The 20,115-nt window shown below is 38.0% G+C and overlaps 1 protein-coding gene across 11 annotated transcripts in view; it reads left to right on the top strand.

Annotated features, from left to right (window-relative positions):
- LOC108711202 (membrane-associated guanylate kinase, WW and PDZ domain-containing protein 2) overlaps window positions 1-20,115 on the top strand; it is a 441,642-nt gene that overhangs the window by 205,152 nt on the left and 216,375 nt on the right. Inside the window, exon 1 of one of the 11 annotated variants that reach the window (XM_041586539.1) lies at window positions 12,358-12,883. The exons of the other annotated variants lie outside the window; for them this stretch is intronic. The gene's annotated coding sequence lies outside the window, so the exon portion shown is untranslated. Of the gene's footprint in view, window positions 1-12,357; window positions 12,884-20,115 lie in introns of those variants that run through there. 11 annotated transcript variants of the gene reach the window in all.

The following is a 20,115-nucleotide window of genomic DNA, read 5'->3' as shown; positions in this document are numbered from 1 at the left end:
TTTGTAGCCTGTGGCTGACATCACTGTAACACACTGGAAAACGTTAACTAGCCAGGGTTTATTCACCATACACACATAATAGTCATATACTGTATATATATATATATATATATATATATATATATATATATATATATATATATATATATATATATATATATATATATATATATATATATATATATATATACATTGGGAATAATAGTCAAATATATATATATATATATATATATAGATATATATATATATATATATATGTATATATATATATATATATATATATATATATATATATATATATAGATAGACATAGATATATATATATATATATATATATATATAAACATTGGGAAAGTAAATTGAGCAGCACTGTTGCTCTGACTATGAGCTTTACCCTAATAATGTGCTCACTCTAACACGGGGAGGCCCATTTATCAGAGTCAGAATTTATCTCATTATTTTCTGAAAACTACTCCGACTAAATCTGCACGAGTTTTCCCCTTATTTATCAATACATGTTCCCAAAAATCTCCTGTGTGTGAAATAACACTAATAATTCAAATCATACAAATTTTTCAGACTTTGTTGGAGTTTTGCCCAAAAACCACAAAACCCAGTGTAGATCAAGATATTTTTGGGACTTCTCCCATTGACTTATATGCAACCTTGGCAGTTCTGTGATGCTGGATTTTCAATTCTGACTTTTTCCATCTTTGGGGTATAATGAATCCCAAAAAATTTGTGGGTTTTTTCCACTAAAAATTCGGATTTTGTAGTAAAAAAAAATACTGGCATTCAGACTTTAATAAAAAAAACCCTTAGTCCACTCACATTCCTTGGTGGAGCCTCAGCTGCTCACTAAATATCCTAAATATGTCACTCTTAGAGTGACCTATGAAAGAGAGTTGGCCTAGACCTGACCTTGTCTAGGTTCCACTTCACCCTTCCTGGCTGCTTAGGTGAGGGGATTAACAAAATGGACCCTGAGCACATGTGCTCAAGAATATATAGTATTAAACAGTGGGGAAGCTAGGAGTCAAGCTTTAACCCAGGAAATGGGGAAATACTCCCTTTCTTCAACTAAGTTCCTTCAACTGGTTTTAGTGTTTTTTGAAACCATGGCTAAATCTTGAATTTTTAGAGCTTTTTTTAAAAAAAAATTAGAAAACCACAAATTTTAGAGATGCGTGGACAAATTTGAAACTCAGTTGTTAGTAAATGACCCCCCTTAGTCATAAAAAGAACAAGCCTTTTTATGGAAATCTGCATTTATTTACCTGCTAAGAATAAAAAAAGAGCAATGTCTACCAATGAGAATGGTTGGTAATAGGGAGCCTTTGCAAATGAAGGTTGGCAAGGTATAGTTGACTGTGCTGTAACCTAGTTTTATCAATAATAAGAAATACCCTATGTTTTGTCATTATGTTTTTTTGTAAGAACAAGAACATGGATTACTTAAGGCCTGATATGCACTGCCTGTATATTGGTATTGCTGCCAACAAATGACCTTCTTCTTTGCAGAAATAGGACAGCAGTTGTATCCAGTTCAGCAAAATGAAGCAAATCCTGTTCTAGCACCATGCGTACAAATTTGCAAGGATTTGCAGCTAACAGAAATAATGTTCTCATCTAAAAACACTGCGTAACTGAAATGTAATATATGCACTGGCAGAATGTCCCATTTATGTCACATCACATAGTTTTCCTGTGAACCTGGGCTTATAGTTCTTTGTTGGATAAGGTCATATTTTCTCTGTTGGTTTAATCAAATTAGCTTAAAGTGAGCAATGTAATTATTAAGCTGCTTAATACTTAGATAAAAGTAAAGCTTATGTTTTTTTACATATTCCTCGATTTGGAGCAAGTACATATGCTGTGAGTAATTCAGTATTAAAACTCTGCTACTGCATAATAACTTAAAGGAAGGTTGCAAATGATATTTGCCTTTGACCGCTCGCATCAGAGTGGACACCAACTTACTTACTCCTGACCATAGCAGCAGCTTATTGGCCAGTTTATTCTATCAGTATGATGTCCTCACTTAGAGCTCAGTGAAATACTTTATAAAAAAGCCTGGAAAATCAAGCAAAAATTGCTTCAAGCTATCTATGGGTTCTTTTCCCAATGGGTATAGACAGGGCCACAGTCTGATCCAGCTGACCTCCTGGTTGCATCAGCCCAATTTGGCTTGACATTTGGGCATCCATGCTTTAAAAGGTCCCTTTGTTTGATGAGTCATTTATAGCCAGCTAAACAGTTTAACTCCTGGGGGGATATTTAATAAAACTTGAATTCATCTATTTTTTTTAAAGAAACCAGCTTGAAAAAGTTGGTGCAAGAAAAGTCACTGCAAAATCGTGCGACAATTCAATATCGTATGATCTTTTCAAGTTGTCTACCAAAAACCCTGACTTTGGGGCATATTTATCAAAGAGTAAAGTTAGAGATCACCACAGTCAACTAGAGTGTAATTCCGCAACTCTCCATTCATTTTTAAAGGCACATTTATCAAATGGTGAACTTTCACTTTCACCCATTGATAAATACTCTTTTAAAAATCCCATAGAAATTAATGGAGGTGGCAGAATTTTATACTAGTGGACTTTGGTGATCTCTTACTTCACTCTTTGATAAATATGCCCCATAATCGGAGTATCCAATGCAGATCACATTGTCAAGAAGCAACTTCAGGAACATCTGCCATGACCTCAACAGGTTTTAGATGGGGTATTATAAATCTATAAAAATTTGAGTTTTTTTACCACTCTAAAAATTCAAGTTTTTCACTTTAAAAACTCATCCAGAAAAAATTGAGACTTTCTAGATTTACCAACTCCCCTCCTATTTTTTTGAAATTTGTCTGCTGTATATTATTGACATTAATATTTATATAACTAATAAACAGAATATAAGCATACATAAATGTTTACATTTTTTTCCTAACAAGCTTATAACAACCTTTTGACTTCATTAGTGACATTCTTTAAATCAAATTGACCTAATATGCAGTTTCAGGCAGCTAACAAGAAAATGGTCGAGTGAGCAGAGATTTGTGTAACAATAGATCTGCTCGTCTGGAGAGGATTGCTAATACCCTTTTCATTGAAAAAAATGCTAACCTCCGGTTTCCTCTGGATTTAATGTTCCACTGTTTCATTTTGGATTTAAGGGCAAATGAAAGAGTTCAAAAAGCCATACAAGCTGTGAATCACTGTATCTGCTTGAGCACATGACTGGCCTTTTCTAGTTTATACAAGTTGTAGCCCTGCTGGTGTTGCTATATTTTTCATGCCAGTCTTCACAACAGCATGCACTTGCTAACAACTGACATTAATATTTTTGCTTTGTTGCCTGATGTTTTATGTATGATATTTGTACTTACTTTATCTCCGTGTATCTTCATTAAATATAAGTGGATGGCAGTGATGCTGTCTCTCATTACAAATTAAAGTGACCCTGACACCTGTAAGCATTCAGATCTTTGGAAGCTGAAAGCTGCATAACATAAATGGAAGTGGATAACATAAAGCAGGGTTTACCGTACTCTTCAGCTATATTCATGTTTCTGATTTCAGTCAGACCGCTACCAAAGGAACTACTTCAAGAAAGGGAATTCTGGAAAAGGTAATGAGTGGAGCTTCTGGGTCTGCTGCCACCTGAAGCACAATACCGCTTCCCTCCACCTGGACAGTTATGCCATCAGTCCTATCCCCTGATGTCCATCCACCCACTGATCAAATGATAGAAGAACCTTAGCCTGATATAATGTAGTCTCCTCTATGGATGAGACCTACATAAGGCACATTTTACCTTTTTGTTAAATAATATAAATTTGGAGAGCTATAAAGCTTAAAGGAATATGTATAGCTTTATATAAATCTTAAAGGGTGTCATCAGGAATAAACAAACTATTCACTATTTCTTTCAACAATTCTATTAGTGCTCCACAATCCACAGCCCTGCCCCAGTCACAGTGCAGATGGAGCACAGAGTAGATTCTGCAGAATTACTTTTCCTGAAAAACTTACTTCCGTGGCCACCACCTAACAACTGAAGCCAGGAAAGACAGGGTCCCATATAGGCAACTTTCACAGTTGCATATTAAAATGGAATTATTAACTGGCATTAGGGCTACTGTAATACAAGTCCTGGACCTTTAGGGTGATTATTTAATTTAATATTTATTCAAGCGTACAGTGTTTGCTGCCCTTGCACTATTTTAAGTAAAATAATTTAATTAGCATTATAGCTAAGCTAACCTCTTGTTCTCTTGCAGTGACTTTTGTTTCTGGGTATATTTTTATTGCTCACACTTCCTTCTACCCTTATCTATTTTATTTAGACCATATGGACATTCTGTGGAGAGTCTTTATTGATGCATCTACTTGTACTTCTATATTTAAATTAGATCCATTGGGACTAATTTATCAATGCATCTATACCAGACCGTATAAAATACTGTAATACCTATCTTTTTTCTTTGTATGCCAAGGCTAGCATGTGTGTATGCAGCAGTGTGTTGGAGCATAATGTAAAGCAGCTGCGGGTGGTATCAGTTCTAGCTTATTTTCCCAAAAAGATTGTTTCAATCAAAATACCTGATGGGTCATTTTCTATGTGCAAGGCAGGGTGCATAGTTCAAAAGACATTGCACAACCCACCATGCTTTTAACTTTTTTACCCTGCCTTAAAGGGTCTCCTTAGGCTCCCTTGATACTCTAGCGCCAGCAATTGTCAGGACTACCAGAAGCACCCGACGGCGCTGCTCATCTTCCCGGCGGTCACAATGAAAATCCAAGATGGCGGCGCCCATGTTGAACACATGGGTGCAGCGTCGCTGCATGATGACGTCATCACTGGTGCCAGGATTTTGTCATAAAAGGACACTGAAACCCTGCCCAATTATAGGTTTCTTGTGCTATAGAACCTGGGTGTGTTTTTGCTATTGCTATCCTGATCCTGATTCCTGCCTGAAACTTTGACTTTGAACCTGATCTGCCTGCCTCCTGAAACTTTGCCTGGACTTTGACTATTCTCTTGTTTAACCCTCGGATACTACGATCTTGGACTCTTGTTCCTGGCTTCCTCCTTGGTCCGGACTACTCCCTTTGGGAGCTGCTAGGCCCCCTGACAGCAATAGGATAAGCCAAATTTGACTCAGCATATGGGTGGCTAAATCAGGCCCAGATCCAATCATTTGGTGACCTCACCAAACAAGAAGATTGGGCTGGGTGTGTCCACCTTCAATTCACCTCTCCATGGACAGTACATATTGTGATTTTGTTTTATCGTTTTATAGTTATTACTATAATTTATTTTGATCTAATGCTACTATTCTTCGTTTCCTCTCCTCCTATTCCTTGCATCTACACCCCTTCTCTCTTTCTTATTCTTCCTCTTACCATAGCATCTGACATTAATCTATAATACTATGTGCTATTGTGAAATGGAAAGATGTATGTCCACTGAAATCAGTACTCTCAAAGGCGTGGCCATGTATAACTCTTGAAAATTAATAATAATAAAGTTTACAGAAAATTGAATGGATACTATTTTGCCAATGATGGATTTAACTTTGCCTTCTCTAAAGCATCCTGTACTTACTAATATAAGGACATGATTTATGAAATGTGAATGTGACAAAGAAGCAGTTATCTATATTCTCAAAAAACATCCTCATGCCAAATTCAGCTGTGCAGGCTACTGAAACAGATTTAGAATAATTTCTGTATAATCCACCATTTTATAAACATCCATTACATTTTCTAACATGAAAAAAATAAAAAAAATCCTCTGATATTTAGCTTCCATTCTACATTTACTATGCATGCAAATCCAGGAGAACTGAAGGACTAATATTTCATGTAACATGTTATGCATTAGTTAGCAATGTAATATTTTATGCAATATTTTAGGTATAGGGTATTATGTACCAAACAAACATTAGAACAAATATTAAATTCAGTATTACTGAAGTATGCACACCTATGTGGGAAATAGTCTCCTGTAGCAGAAGAAAGTAGCTGACAGCAGAGTAGGTTATTTTGAGGGCCATGTTTACATAGTTATTTAGTTTGTTACATAGTTAAATCGGGTTAAAAAAAGACATCAACAGTCCATCAAGTTCAACCTCTCCAAACAAAAACCCAATATCCATACACAACCCTCCATACTTTTACATAAATGATATATACCCATATCTATACTAACTATAGAATTTAGTATCACAATAGCCTTTGATATTATGTCACTCTTAAAAGCATTAACAGAATCAGCCATCACAAGATCACCTGGCAGTGCAGTCTACAGCTTCACTGTCCTCACTGTGAAGAACCACCTACATTGCTTCAAATGAAAGTTCTTTTCTTTTAATCTGAAGGGGTGGCTTCTGGTACGGTGATCCTCTTTATGGGTAAAAAGGTCCATTGCTATTTGTACCCTTGCCTTCTTTCCAGAGAAAACAACCACAACCTTGACAGTCTACCCTCATAATTTAAGTCTTCCATCCCTCTAACCAGTTTAGTTGCACATCTCTTCATATGTTTATCCCTTCTCTTGTGCCAGCTGTCACTCTTATCTCTACAAACAGAGTACTCTCAGTGATGAAAAGTATATGAAAGTCCTCTGTAACAGCTATGGAAGTCACTGCATGCTTAATAAGCTCAGAAAAAGAGATGCTGGGGTTTTTTTCCAACCTGTGTCTCACACCTCTGTGATAGAATTCTGTTACTGTTGTCAGGTCAGCTATAGCAAAAGGGGGTAATATTCAATAATAATAATAATAATAACAAATACAAAACGTTTCAGGGAGAGCATTTCAGGGATTATACTAGTGGGTTTAGTTAGCCTTTCTTTTAATAAATGTTACAGTTAATCAGCAAAATAATATTTCAGCACAGGATACATTTTAGTTTTAGAATTTTAAGTGGTGTCTTTAATGACTTGTGTTTATTTATATACACATTAAAGCATCCCTCATTAGCCAGAACAAATAATAATTAAAATCAGATCACTTGACCTTCTAAAGATGTTTACCGTGACTCAGACACCACAACGGCTTAAACTGTACAGTTCTCAGAAGTAAATTGAAAGGGATTATATGATTATAAATTCTTGTGTTAAAGGAGCATCTGATCTTTACATAATTTGAACATGCTCTTAGAAAATGTCAGTACCTTGTTGCACATTTCCTAATACCATTCTCTGTTACAACTAGGATATATAACAAAAATAATGTTCTCATTTATTTTCACTGCTTGCTGTTGTACCCTTGTGTACTACTCATAAAACACAGCTATAGTAGTTATTTTTCCAAAATGTTAATCCCTGCTGTTTCAGTGAAGACTCAAGTAAGGGTATGCGTTACTTGTGGTTTGCAAACTGACGAGTAATGGCACACATAGTATTCCTCTGTGTATTACAGCTGGTGGAGGAATGGGAGATACCTCTCTGTGACCCCTGTCATTCACAAGAACCTAAACCAGCTGGCATCATTGATAGTCAGCAAATGTGTGTATGTGAAAGACAGGCTGCATAAAGAGGTATTGGGCATTTCCATGCCAGTTACATGTGCCAAGGCCTTAGATGTAGCAAGCAACACCAATCTTAAACATATATGTCCTTTGTATTTAAATGGTAATAGCACACATGCTATTACAGTAAATCCTAATCTTTAAAAGGTGCTAGTAAGGCCTAATCTTCAATACATAATATCAGTTTAGACCTCAGTTACAATAGTGGAACTACAGAATCCAGGGAAGGGCAACAAGATCAATAAGATGACAAGTTAATTACAGATAGAATGATAAGGGTATGACTACTGTAAGATATGTGTTGGAAATTATGTATAGTTCACCAGTATTAGACTGGTCAATAGAAAACTCCAGGGAAATATTTATGTTGCTGCTGCAAGTAGGGCTGTGTATTTGTGTACCGGCTCAGGAAAAGCCGGATGAATGGGTCCCTGGAGTGAATGGAAGAGAGCAGGGTGGGCCTTCCATTCCTTGCTTCATTACGTGTTTTCAGCTGCCCAGTTAGAGGTAACTAGATAATGGAAACCTCTTTGTACTAGAGGAGGGTGAGTGGCCCGTGGACACCTCCATATGCTGGAAGGAGGTATGTGTGTGTGAGAGAGTAGATGGGTAGGAAACTGTTTCCCTGCTGAGCCGAAGTGTTGGAGAGAGCTCCAAGTGACTGAAGAGAGGAAGAGACTGAGTGTTAAGTGAGAGTCTAACTGAGGATTCTGGGACTTGTGATCTCCAAGGCTGTAAGTGCTGGATACAATGTGTTAAAGCTGCACTGCTAATTAATATGTGAAGTAAGCATGGGCGTCCACAGAGGGGGGCAAGAGGGGGCAGTGCCCCCCCCCTAGGACTGTGCGCGGTTTTTCCAAGTCCAAACCCGCCAATGGCTAGTTTTGGGCTAGTTTTAATAGGTGCCGCAGGTTTGGACTTGGAAAAACCGACCAATGCCCAAATAGTAGCACGCACTGCTGGCTGCACCTGCCTGCACGCCGCCAGCCAGCCGGCAGCCGCAGGATAATTACGAACGATACGTTCTTAAAAGGGGCGGAGCCGGAGACTTGGGATTATCAGACTCAGACTAGAGAGGGCTCAGGGGCAGGCTGGAAGAACATGCAGCGAGCGTCCCTCAGGAGGAAGGCGGCTGCGTGACGTCATGATGCAGCACGCCGACGCCTGGGCCTGTCTCTCTGGGTCCTCCTGGAGAGACTGGAGTTGGACACGACCACGACACGACGACGACGACACAGTCTGTGCCGCTTTGCGGGACTTGTGAGTAGCTGTCTGCGACTGTGCGTTGTGTTTATGTCTTTCTTATTTGTATGTACTGTAGGGCTGTTGGGCAGTATTGGGATCCTGTCATTGCCCGGTCCCCAATAAAACAATATTCGGTTGGGTGTGTCACAAGAGGACTCAAATGCTCCTTTATGTTGTACAGGGAACAGTAGATTTCTGATTGTAAGCCCACATACAGTAAGATGTTCTGAAGCTCTTCTGTTGCTCTTCTGGATATATTGTGTCTTGACTGGCACAGTTTTTATGAACACACATTTATAAGCGCTCAATGTATTCGCAGTACTGTCAGTACAGTTATGGGACCTGTTATCCAGACTGCTTGGGAGTTTTCCAGATTTGGGATCTTTCTCTAATTTGGATCTCCATTCCTTAAGTCTACTTAAAAAATCATTTATTATTTAAACCCATTATGATTGTTTTGCCTCCAATAAGGATTAATGATATTTAAGTGGAGATTGAGTACGGTTTTATTATTTCACGGAAAAAGAAAATGAAATTTAAAAATATGGATTATTTGGAAAAAAAATGGAATCTATAGGCGACAGCCTTTCTGTAATTCAGAGGTTTCTGGATAACGGATCCCATAGCTGTATCCTTTGATGACATAAGCTTTTGGACGTGTACAGGTTACCTGCCCATTGTTCTGTTGCACATGCGAGTGGCGCTGTGGTTGTGCGCACGTAATTCATTTGGCTACGACCTCCTACTAAGGGGGTTACAGTATTAAAGGGGAATCCAACCCCCTGGCGCTAACACCTCACCTCCCTCCTCCCCCCCACCTACCTCTCACCTCAGGCTATTGCCCCTAAGTTGCTACTTACTCCTCTGTCCCCTCCAGCGACGTTCACAGGGGCCATCTTCTCTTCCAACCGCTTCTTCCTGTATGCTGCTCTGTCGGCGGCGAATGCGCAGTAGGATGCCGGTACTACTGCGCATGCGCACAAAGTTTCCGAAGTTCAATCGCCGAACTTCGTGAACTTTGTACGCATGTGCAGTAGTACCGGCATCCTACTGCGCATACCGGCATCCTACTGCGCATGCGCCACCTAGCGCCGCCGGATCCCGAAAGAAGAGGTTTGAAGAGAAGATGGCCCTGTGAACGTCGCTGGAGGGGACTTACACAGAGGGGTAAAACAGGTGAACAGTAAATGTTATCTAATTGGTTGTGTTATTGTTTCTTAGCAAACTTAATGCCTTGTGTTACCCCTTTTATTTACAGTGCCAACCAGGCAGTACCCAAAAGAACCCAATATTATTTGCAGTACCAGTCAGCCATCAGTCTGGGAAAAATACAGACACTTAATTGATCTGATAACCATATTATTTTACTTTATTTTATAACGATTTTTCAATTTATGAATTGGGCTACTTTTGGGCTACTTTTAAAATGGCTTTTGGCTACTTTTTTGGCTAGTTTTTTTATGGTCTTTGCCTGGTTTTGAAATGAAAACCTGGCAACCCTGATTGCAGTCTGCAGCCTTGTACTTGTGAGTTCTGGGGGTATTTATACAATACTTGCCCCTGTGCCATCTGTTTGTGTGTTCTGCTGGTATTTATGTATGTACTTGCCCCTGTACCATCTGTTTGTGAGTTCTGGGGGTATTTATACATGTACGTGCCCCTGTGCCATTTGTTTGTGAGTTCTGGGGGTATTTATGCATGTACTTGCCCCTGTACCATCTGTTTGTGAGTTCTGGGGGTATTTATACATGAACTTGCCACTTTGCCATCTTTGTGTGAACTAGGGTTGCCACTTGTCAGACAACCGGTATTTTGAAGGGTTGCCCGGGTCAAAACTTCCTGGATGGTTTTTCAAATTAGGGAAACTGTGCAGGATTCCCTTGATTGACCCGGCGATCGGCTGATCGCCGTGGCATAGCTCCACCCCCTGATGGCAGTGACACACCCACCTATCTCACAGGCCCGCCCACAGATGCCTCCTTGCCCCACCCTGGAAAATTTTCTGCGGACACCCATGGAAGTAAGAGTGTTGAAGATGATATTTTCTTAAAAATAAAAGCCAGCCAAGCTGCATTGAACTCTTAAAAAGATGGTGTCAGACTCCATTTGTGCTTAAACTGTGCCGTGACTATGGTCTCCGTTATCCGTCCCTGCTGATCGTGTCATATGGGGTTACTCAATAACATGGGATGGGAAGTGTAAATTCAGGTCCTTTAATTTGTTTTAACATGTTTTTTTCCCTGTAGAAAAAAGGAGTCCTAGGGAGTAAATTTTGCAAAATCAACCTGCAGTTTAGAATAATCACTAACCACATGCACACATTTAGTATTTTTCAAAGCTTGAAGCCAAAAATGATGACTTCTAATGTATAACACCTAGTGATTTATGATTGTACCAAGGGGTGTGAGGCAAATAACTTAATATCTAATATTTGTCTCTCTTTTAGGGAAGGAAATACGGTAAATGTCTAAAACCAAAAATTCAAACATCAAACCTGAGTTAAAAAGTGGCATAGTTAGCTCTCTCAGCTTAGCAATATAGTGTTTTACAGCATTCCTTAAAAAGATGGTTGATGTTGCTAGTATCCCTGTCACACCTCTTTCTTGTGGTAGTTTACATGTCTTGTCTGTCAAAAGCTGTCATATCAAGTGAGGCAAAGCACACAAGCACTGGAGCTTGCTCGGCGGGAGAGTCTTGGTCACCTGCTGTGTGTTAGATGGTGTTTTTCTGGCACAGTTATGTCATTGAAAGGAAATCAGGTAAGTGTAACATCATACTAATTTTATGTTCTTTGGAAAACAAAATATTAAACCAGAATTAAAAAAAATATTTGTGTTCCTCCTGCATTATGAATGTTAAAATATATTCAGAAAAATTAACATGTTCCTGTTTATGGGTGCGAAGCAGAAAGCACAAAGTGATAAACAGAAGAAAGCATTTTGAGAGGGCATGCAATAGATTACATTATCTATTGGAATAAAATTTGTCTTATCCAACTAGTTGGATTCAAAATGTGTACAGGTAAAGGACATTATCCAGAATGCTTGGGACCTGGGGTTTTCTTGATAACAGATCTTTTTGTAATTTGGATTTGAAAGTCTACAAGAAAATCATGTCAACTTCATACCTTAAGTCTACTAGAAAATCATGTAAACATTAAATAAACCCAATAGGCAGGGTTTTCTTCCAATAAGAATTAATTACATCTTAGTTTAGATCAAGTACAAAGGAAATCATTTTTAAAAAATTAAACTGTTTGGATAAAATGTCTGTGAGAGATGGCCTTTCAAAAATTCAGAGCTTTCTGGGTTCTCATACCTGTAGTGAGTTACAAAAGAGAGAAGAGTGAAATAGAAATGATCCAAGAGGTCGGATAGACAGAACTGATATGAGGGAAATTAGATAAATACAGAGGAAATAAGTGGCTGCATGCTATGCCAAAAAGTTAAAATTATTTGAAAGCATGAATAAATGGTGGGTGATATGTATTTGATCTAAAACAGTGCTGTAAGTTATTGTTAGATGTCTGTGACGAGAGATCCAGTCTTCCAGAGTTAGGCATTTTGGAAGCTACCGTATATACTTGCGTATAAGCCGAGTTTTTCAGCACCCAAAATGTGCTGAAAAACTCTACCTCGGCTTATACGCGGGTCAGGCTGCAAAAGGAAAGGCTGCGCTTAGGAGCTCCTGCGTGCTCTCACTCACCCCCATCCTGGCAAAAGTCTTCCTCTCTGACTGCTTCAGTGCGTCATCAGGAAGCGCCTCCCGGCTTTACACTGACCCGCAGTAGAACCCTGGCACATGCGCAGCTTCTCTTTTCTGCTGTCTGAATCAACTGGTGCTCGGCTCCGCTCCTCCCTTGTCACATTCCTGCAGCCCGATCAGATTACTCGGGCTGTGACACGGAGAAAGCAGCACGAAGAGAACGGGAGACTTGAAAAGCAGGAAGGGAGGGGGAGGGAGATCGAGCAGACTCGTGCAGCACAAGAGAGAGAGAGAGGGAGGACTTGAGCAGCACAGCACGAATTCCCTGGGATTGTTTCTCTGCCTGGCTGCATGCTGTGTGTGTGGTGGGATTTCATTTGGAGCTGGGACAGACTGTGGAGGTGAGTGTGTGCAGAGTAGAACTTGCTGCAACTTTCCTGTCACTTTTGGTCTGGCCACACAACTATGTTCAACCTTAGTCTCTCCAGCCCTCCTTCAGCTTCAGCCCCCCCACTGTACTCAGTTCACTGGCTTCTAGTTCACTGGCTTCTAGTTCACTGGCTTGTAGTTCGCTGGCACACAGTCGGGATCAGGAGTGTGAAATGCATTTCTCCCCCTAGGCTTATACAAGAGTCAATAAGTTTTCCCATTTTTGTAGGTAAAATTAGGTACCTCGGCTTATACACGGGTCGGCTTATACACGAGTATATACGGTATATTGTTTTATGGTCAAGAAATACCTTATAACAGAGAATTTGAGGAGAAAGAAAACCATATATGTAAATGCATGTGGGTGTAAGTAGGAAAAGTGGGTCTATTTGCTGTGCAAAGTTACATTTATGCAAAGAGAGATCTGTAAAACAGAATTTCCAATTTCTCACAACTTTCACATGACTTTGATAAATTGTGTCTCCTGTACCAGAATATGCACAATTATAAGTACATGAAGGAGAAGATGAAGGGTTATTGATTTGAACATGGAAATGAGGCTGGATGAATGGCTACATTTATTGAGTCAATCTATATCACAGAAGTCCCAATACAAATTTGCCATGGACATTTATTTACACCAGCATGATATATATACACAAAGAGAAATGGGCCTGGTGCACACAGAACACTGGTCACTGCCCGGTGCTGGAACAAGAAATTTGTACAATCAAATAAAGAAAAAGTCCGCACTCATGGGTCGTGTGTAGAAAAGCAAAAATCTAGTTAGTGTTTATTCGACGTTTCGGCTCCTAAACCTGAGGACGGCTCGCGTTTAGGAGCCGAAACGTCGAATAAACACTAACTAGCTTTTTGCTTTTCTACACAAGACCCATGAGTGCGGACTTTTTCTTTATTTGATATTTTATATATATATATATATATATATATATATATATATATATATATATATATATATGTGTGTGTGTGTATGCCTTATGGAAAGAGTAGTATTTCAGCAGTGACATAAAGTTTATTGGATTAACAAAAAATATGCAATATGCATCATAACAAAATTAGACAGGTGCAGATATTACACCAATACTTAGTTGAGCTCCTTTTGCAAATGTAACAGCCTCTAGACGCCTCCTATAGTCTTTGATGAGTGTCTGGATTCTGGATGGGGGTATTTTTGACCATTCGTCCATACAAAATATCTCCAGTTCAGTTAAATTTGATGGCTGCCGAGCATGGACAGCCTGCTTCAAATCATCCCATAGATTTTCGATGATATTCAAGCTGGGGGACTGTGATGGCCATTCCAGAATATTGTACTTCTCCCTCTGCATAAATGTCTTTGTAGACTTCCAAGTGTGTTTAGGGTCATTGTCTTGTAGGAATGGCCAACCCCTGCATAACTTCAACTTTATGACTGATACTTGAACATTATCCTAAAGAATTTGGGTTGAATTCATCCAACCCTCGACTTTAAAAAGGGCCCCCAGTCCCTGAACTAGCTACACAGCCCCACAGCATGATGGAACCTCCACCAAATTTGACAGTAGGTAGCAGGTGTTTTTCTTGGAATGCGGTGTTTTTCTTCTGCCATACAAAGCACTTTTTGTTATGACCAAATAACTACATTTTTGTCTCAGCAGCCCAAAGCACTTTGTTCCAAAATGACTGTGGCTTGTCTAAATGAGCTTTTGCATACAACAAGCAACTTTGTTTGTGGCGTGAGTGCAGAAAGGGCTTCTTTCTCATCACCCTGCCATACAGATGTTCTTTGTGCAAACTGCGCTGAGTAGAACGATGTACAGAGGTTTACACCATCTTTGGGTTGTCTGTAACCATTCTCACAATACTCCACATATGCCGCTCCTGTATTTTTCTTGGCCTGCCAGACCTGAGTTTTACAGCAACTGTGCCTGTGGCCTTTCATTTCCTGGTTACATTCCTTACAATTGAAACTGACAGTTTAAATCTCTGAGAAAGCTTTTTGTAGCCTTCCCCTAAACCATGATACTGAACAATCTTTGTTTTCAGATATTTTGAGAGTTGCTTTGAGGATCCCATGCTGTCACTCTTCAAACAAGAGTCAAACAGAAGCACAACTTGCAATGGTCACCTTAAATACCTTTTCTCATCATTGGACACACCTGCATATAAAGTTCAAGGTTTAACAAGCTAATCCAACCAATTTGGTGTTGCCAGTAATCAGTATTGAGCAGTTACATGCATTCAAATTACCAAAATTTCAAGGGTACCCAAAGTCAGTTTTTCACATTTGATTTTTGTTATCCACCATTTATTCCCTGTTTGCTATAACTGCAGTAAAGCACTGTGTATCTTGACAGCGCTATATAAATAAATGATGATGATGATGATGAAATAAATGATGATGATTTAATTTTATACAACTGAATACTGATTGTTCAGAAAACACCCTAGAACCCAGATGTTTCTGGGAAATGAAAGACATATGACTGTTATCTTTTTTGTTGAAAGTGGAGTACATCATTATGCAGGCTGAGAGGGGTTCCCAAACTTTTTCACATGACAATATATATATGTTCTTGCATAGCAAGAGTACACTGACATCAGAAACCAGCTGCATTTAATTGTGCATACTTCCATCTTGGATAATGTTCCCAGGCAGTCAGCAGGAGATTCATACATTAAAAAAGAGCAACAGAGATCAAGCATCTCACAAAAACTGATTAAATCTGTAATAACTAAACTTTGCCTGTATGCCTCACTATTACCGACTTCTAACAAAGAGACTTTTATAAAATTAGCAGATTAGCACATACAATGATATACTGTAGATTACAAGGAAGAAATACATTGTATATAATAAAGTAAAAAGGTTATAAAACAGTTAAATTTGAATGCATTTGAAAGTCAGATTGTATAAGTAGTTTTGGTTCTTATAGAATTTTTAGTTGTTGTGTAAAGTAGTTGGAATACTAAAGGCAGCTATAAAATTTTGGCAAGTTGTCAGTCAGTTTTAGGCTTATCATCTGACTATCGCAACACGTATGGGTACTTCTATAGATAGTTTAGACCCAGCAAGAAATATTTTTTTTATTTCAAATGAAAAAAAAAAAGATCTTGGCCAGCACCTTTCATTAGTATATGGGGGTCTATTGGCAAATCTGCAGGTGACAAGGGCCACATCTTTCCTCTATAGGGCTTCACATGTACTCGGGTCACCTATATGTTCATATTTAACTGTTTTCAGACAATAACGAGCTTTAAAAATAAGTCATTTAGAATTCAATTCTGGAGAATAATTTTGATTGTATACATGTGCTAACTTGAGAAAATACAGTAAAATATATTTTAGTTTAAACTTTGCAGCCTGTTTCTGCCAGTTCCTCATATCTATATCTGATGTATAAAATATAGCAGAAATCATATAAAACAGCAACATTTATACACTTGTTAGTGGTCCAAGGGCACATGTGTATATTGAGAAGATGTGAACAAAACAATGTGTTTCACCATGGATAACTCCACACTAGTGACTGTGTGAGAAGCATGCATTTATAAAACACCAGCACAGAGCTATATAATAGGTGGGTGTGTACATCAAAATTACAGATTACATATAAAAATTGAAAGATACAGGAGGCAAATATGGCTCTGCTAAACAGGTCTTATCTGCATATAATATGATCTTTCCTTCAAGTGCCCCACAAATTAAGACAAAATCCCTACCATATGTTGTTTAAGAAAAATTCCAGAGGTTTTAAAGACATATAAGAAGATATTTGGACTGCATCTCTGGTCTGATGTATCTGTTGTGCTTATACTTTAGACTTTATTTTGTTTGTTTATAAAGCCTGAAATCACTTATTGCTGGATATGAGAACATGAACATATATTTAAACAGGAACTCCACCCAAAAACTAATTTTTACATACGGTAATGAAATTTCTGACTTCTAAAACAATGTAGCCAAAGCAAGCTGATTAACATACCTGAAATGACCTCTACTACAAGAGTTTGAACCAGAGCCAAATATTGTTGACAGTGGCAATTACATTAACAGATTGTTTTTTAAACATCGTTTTGCTGTATATTGGAAAATTACATAGGATTATATTTTCTTTCATTAGTCAAAATAGATGTTGGGTAGAGAGCCCCATTAAAAATAATACACAGTGCCTTTGTTAGTTTTTCCTCTTTCAAAAGAGTCTTGTAAAAAGCGTATCCAACATTTTATGAAAATAAGGTTTGAAAAAGTAGTTAATTAAAAATAAGTGAAAATCAAATCACAAAATAAATAAGATCAGATAGATTTTTTTTAATCCTGAAAGTTTATACTTGCAAAAGCCATTCAATGACAGAACATAGCTTTAGGCTGCTTTGCATTGGAATTAGGCAACAAGACATATTTCATCTGTTTATGTCAATGAATAAAGTCACTTTTTACCTGCTCCATCCCCCGTGAGTAGAAAGAGATCAGTGGAGCTGCATGGCACTCGGTTTATAATAGGATATATCAAATTCAGCTTCTCTTTGCCAGGTTTGAGGTGTTATGACCTTTCTCTGGCTAACGATTTGCATCCGGCCTAAAAAATTTGATTAAAGAGATTGATGCACTGAAATAAAAGAAAAGAAGTTACAGTACTAAAATGTAAAATTTTCTTTTGGTGTATAAGTTCAAGTGTCATCTAACTCTACTCTGGGGGTCAGAGAAATATTGCAGGTGCTGCATTTAGGCATGGGATTCATCTAAATCATATATTGTAGAAAAATGTTTCAAGAATTATTTTTGGCAAAATGTCAGTTTCTAGTCTTTCAGTATTTCATTAATATCCTGGGGAGTGTTTATTCCATGTATAGCTATCATCTATTTTATGGCAGAAATGCTTGTGATGTATTTAAATCTTTTATGAAATAACATTCTATATTTTTGCCAGTATTTAAAAAAAATGGGTTATTTTCCTAACATTGATTTAAAGTATCTTGTATATTTAAGTAATCCTACCAATTTTTCTGTTCAATATTTTTGTGATTTCAGTATTATTTGAAGTACTTTTTTTTTATATTTTACCTCTCTCCATCTTTGCAGTTTTTGGGTCCTTCCTCAGACATTGTTTTAGGGTGTTTTTGGAAATATTTTTGGCCATTTGCTGTAATGCAATTTTGAAATGATAATTTTGTCAAGGGCTGTAGGTTACAGAAAAAGAGGTGATCATTAACAGGAAAGCTTGGGCCCCACTTTCTGGAATAAGCAGAGTGAAGCCCAACTGATAGCCCTCCTGCTGTTGCCCTCTGAATTGGAGTTCAAGAATGGCTGCAGGGCTTCAGTTAAAGTGGTTGTTCACCTTTCAAACACTTTTTCAGTGTTGTTTTCAGATTGTTCTCCAGAAATAAAGACTTTTTTCAAGTGCTTTTTATTCTTTACCATTTTTTTCTCTCCAAGATTTAAGTTTAAAGTTTAAGGTTCCTGTCTGTGGAGTTTCAGTCTGGCAGCTCAGTAAATCAGGTGCAAATTCTGCACTGTTACAATTTTGAAATATTTAGTTGATACATTTCTCAGCAGCATCTCTGGAGTATTTGCAGCTATTGTATCAATTCTAACAGCTGCCTTTAATGAAACCCAGGGATTCTGGTCAGCAGAGACAAAAATAAGTAATGTATCAACTAAATGTATTAATTTAGAACAGTTTAGAGAGATGGTGACCCCCTCCCAGAGCAGCTTTAGAATGGTGAAAAATTAGACTTTTTGGATGTCACACATAGAAAAAATTGGAAAAAGTATTTTTCTGGCTAACTACCTGAAACCAACTGAACTGAAAAAAAGTGTTGGAAGGTAAGCCATCCCTTTAATAAACCATAATATAAATACTTTGAAAATTTTATCTGGATTTTTAGAATGTATCACTCTGTTGCTTTATCATGGTCTTTTCCTTTCCATGGCCCTGGCTGCTAAAGGCAACTGCCATTCTCCTTGCTCTTGCCTAAAACTAGGACTGTGTTTACTTAATGCTTTTGAATAAGCTCTGTCAGTGAATATTTACGTATGTATACATTGCTATTTACATATCTATTGTTTTTACTAAAGAAGGCTTGTGCTTAGTTGACTGATGCAAGATGATGATTGATATTGAATATATTAGGCATATTCAACAAGTAAAAAAAATTACTTGACAGAGCACTATACTGAAGATATATCAAAATCTGCAACTCTGTCAGGCATTGCAATTCTTCTCCAAATACTGTCCCGACACTGCCAACTGTATCCAATTAAGTGTACTGAATGACAGCACCGTTGAGCAAAATGTTTTTCACATTTGATGCACTTACCAAAAGAAAAAGCACCCTTAAAAGGCATTATTACTAGCAGCCATCCTTACAGAGGAACCATGAAAATCATTCTGTTCACTGTAGCAGATATGATTGATAATGGCAGCATCTACTTTTCTGTCAGTCCTGGTACAATAACTGAAAGGTCCAACATATGCTCTTCTATCAGAAAGTCAGTCGCCAGCAACAATTTAAGCAAAATGGATCATAACAAAACTTGTATTTTTAAAAAAAAATTGCTTTAAAAGTCTGCAAGAGAAGAGTAGTGAGAATGAACCATAAAGTCCCTTCCCCATAGGTATTAAGGAAATCGATGCGGTCTGTTGCACTGAAAGGAAATGATCTTACTACTATTATTATCCTTTATTTATGTAGCACTGACATCTTATAACCTCACGTGCTTCCCTTAGCTTCAAAGCCAGGTCAAAACAAGAGGCCTGGAATGATGTCTTGTGCTTACACTTATCTGACGTCAATAGAATCAAGGCCAGACTTTTGTTGCCAGGCTTAACATTGCACAGATATCTCTCACGGCAAAAATTAAATGTATGTACAGTGCACCTGCTGCAGGTCACATTGCTAATAATATTGAATACTTGTTTGCAGACTGTGCTGGTAATGTTGAGTCCTAATTCATCCTTGTGTTTTATGCCATAATAGTATTCTAACTGTGCAGTGGAGAAATTTGCAAATTGCACATATTCACAAAACTGTAATGTTGATAGAGTTCTGTGCCCCTGAGAGCACTCTCACATCCAGTTTTATATCTGAATTCAGTAGCTGGATTGAAATGTACAGGATTCATCCTTTTGCTTTCTGATGTCTACTCACATGGGTATAGATAGAGAGGACATAGTAAGATTCATTTATGGTTGTGCTGCTG

Source organism: Xenopus laevis, chromosome 3L (assembly GCF_017654675.1).
Source record: "Xenopus laevis strain J_2021 chromosome 3L, Xenopus_laevis_v10.1, whole genome shotgun sequence".
Taxonomy (NCBI): domain Eukaryota; kingdom Metazoa; phylum Chordata; class Amphibia; order Anura; family Pipidae; genus Xenopus; species Xenopus laevis.
The sequence above is the reverse complement of the archived record's forward strand: the minus strand, read 5'-3'. Positions and strand labels throughout refer to the sequence as shown.